The 2,500-nt window shown below is 39.8% G+C and overlaps 1 protein-coding gene across 1 annotated transcript in view; it reads left to right on the top strand.

Annotated features, from left to right (window-relative positions):
• The window catches only part of cped1 (cadherin-like and PC-esterase domain containing 1), a 121,318-nt gene that overhangs the window by 44,960 nt on the left and 73,858 nt on the right, over positions 1-2,500 (top strand). The window lies entirely within an intron of this gene.

The raw sequence follows: 2,500 nt of genomic DNA, 5'->3' as shown, positions 1-2,500 counted from the left end.
AAGCGCCTGAACTTCTCTCAAATAATAAATGCAATGAGTTTTCATCTTTTTTTTTAAAGGTAAAATTGACAAAATCCAGACTCAACATATCTGCTCAATTACAAATTCAACAACCTGAACTTCCAGCAACAAACAGAGGGAAACTAAACTTGATGTCAGAGTTCAGCTTGATAGACTACTGAAACACTTGAAAAACGGTACAGAATCTCAGCTCTTCCACATGTGTCTTAGACACTCTGCCTACCAATTTCTTCAAAACTGTTTTTCACCTCATATCGGCGGATGTCCTTCAAAGTAGTGCAGCATTCCTGGACCTTAGTGCAGCATTTGACACTGTTGATCACAATATTTTACTACACAGACTAGAACACTGGGTTGGATTTACAGGCATAGTTATCAGCTGGCTAAAATCATATCTACAAGAAAGGAGCTTCTTTGTTGCCATCGGAAACTGTACCTCAACACCAACGTCCTTGACCTGTGGTGCTCCCCAGGGGTCGATCTTGGGGCCACTATTATACAACCTCTAAATGCTCCCACTTGGACAAATCATTCAAAATAATTTGATTTCATATCATAGCTATGCAGATGACACACAAATGTACTTAGCTCTATCACCAAACGACTATGGTCCTCTTGAATCTATGTGTCAGTGTATAGAACAAATCAACACCTGGATGTCTCAAAATTTTCTTCAGCTGAACAAAGAAAAAACTGAAGTAATTATATTTGGTAAAAATGAGGAAAGACTTAGGGTTGCCACTCTCCTTGACACAAAAGGGTTGAAGGCAAAGGATACTGTTAAAAATATTGGTGTATTAATTGACAGTGATCTAAATTTCAACAGCCACATGAAAGCGATAACTAAATCAGCTTTTACCACCTCAAAAAATATTGCCAAACTCAGAGGGCTGATGTCAAAACATGACTTAGAAAAACTCATTCATGCATTTATCTCCAGCAGGGTTGATTACTGCAATGGACTGTTCACAGGCCTTCCTAAAAGACTATTAAACAGCTTCAGGTGATACAAAATGCAGCAGCTAGGACTCTAACAAAAACTAAAAGAACTGACCACATTACTCCAATTCTTAAGTCCTTGCACTGGCTTCCAGTAAGTCACAGAATTGACTTTAAAAGCACTATTGCTTGTTTATAAATCAGTAAATGGAGCAGGACCTAAATACTTGTCAGACATGCTTCAGCAGTACACACCTTCTCGTCCTCTCAGGTCCCAGGTGAAAAACCTGCTAGTAAAACCTACAGTTAGAACTAAACATGGTGAAGCAGCTTTTTAGCTGCTATCTTGCTCAGCTGTGGAACCAACTTTCGGATTACATTAAAAAAGGCCCCAACTGTAGCCAGTTTTAAATCTAGACTTAAGACCAAACTGTTCTCAGATGCTTTCTGCTAACTGTGCCGAGTTACAAATTCTGAATCTGCCTTGATAATTATTCTACTTTGTCTTTTATTACTTTTTTTACTACTTTTGCCTTTGTTTTTTTGCTTACTAATTATTCTTTATTTTTTTGCTTACTAATTATTCTTTATTTTTAAATGATTTTACCTTGTGTTTTATGTTTTCTTTTTATTATGATCTTTACCTTTTAACTATTCTTTGACTATATTGCCCTTCTATGCTTTTATTTGTTATTATTGTTTGGTTTTGTTTATGTAAAGCACATTGAATGACCTCTGTGTATGAAATGTGCTATATAAATAAACTTGACTTGACTTGACTTGACTTTAGGGAACGTTCCCTAAAGGTTCTCTGAAGGTAATACCTTTAGGGAATGTTCAGGGAAGGTTCCCTAAAGGTTTGCTGGGACCTCATCTGGCAAAAAATGTTGGGAACCCCTGCTCTAGTCCCTGCAGCTATCACTAGAGCTCCTCAAACCCATCAAAGTGATCAATACTGGAATGGTTTTGTCAAGTAACCACAAGGGGGCAGCCATGGGTCATATATGTAGCCGGACCTACAGACACATGGGCGGCCCCGTCCACTATGTGTGTGAAGGCGTTGGAGCAGTTGTGAACACTTGGGATGTGTGTGTGTCATTGAGGAGAAGGTTTTTATGTCTGCGAGCAAAACCAAGCAACCGTGTCGCCCCTTTACCTCAGAATTCCAGCACTAATCCCACTTGATTGCACAGATGTTTCCATCAGCTATTGAATGTCTGCTTTTCTCCTTCTGGTCAGATCAGTTCACACAGGCTTGTGTGTGTGTGTGTGTGTGTGTGTGGCCATGAGTGTAACTGTGTTGATTTTCTTGTGTGTATCCATTTGTGTGTGTGTGTGTGTGTGTGTGTGTGTGTGTGTGTGTGTGACCATGACCGTACCTGTGTTTGTGTTCATGTGTGCATCCGTGTGTTTAAGTGGTGTGTGTGTGTGTGTGTGTGTGTGTGTGTGTGTGTGTGTGTGTGTGTGTGTGTGTGTGTGTGATATTTCTGCCTGAGTCATCACTCTGTTTCCCCCTGAATCTGCCAGATCTGTAGGGCAG

The sequence above is a fragment of the Alosa alosa genome, chromosome 17 (genome assembly GCF_017589495.1).
Source record: "Alosa alosa isolate M-15738 ecotype Scorff River chromosome 17, AALO_Geno_1.1, whole genome shotgun sequence".
NCBI classification, from domain to species: domain Eukaryota; kingdom Metazoa; phylum Chordata; class Actinopteri; order Clupeiformes; family Clupeidae; genus Alosa; species Alosa alosa.
This window is presented reverse-complemented; position numbering and strand designations above follow the sequence as displayed.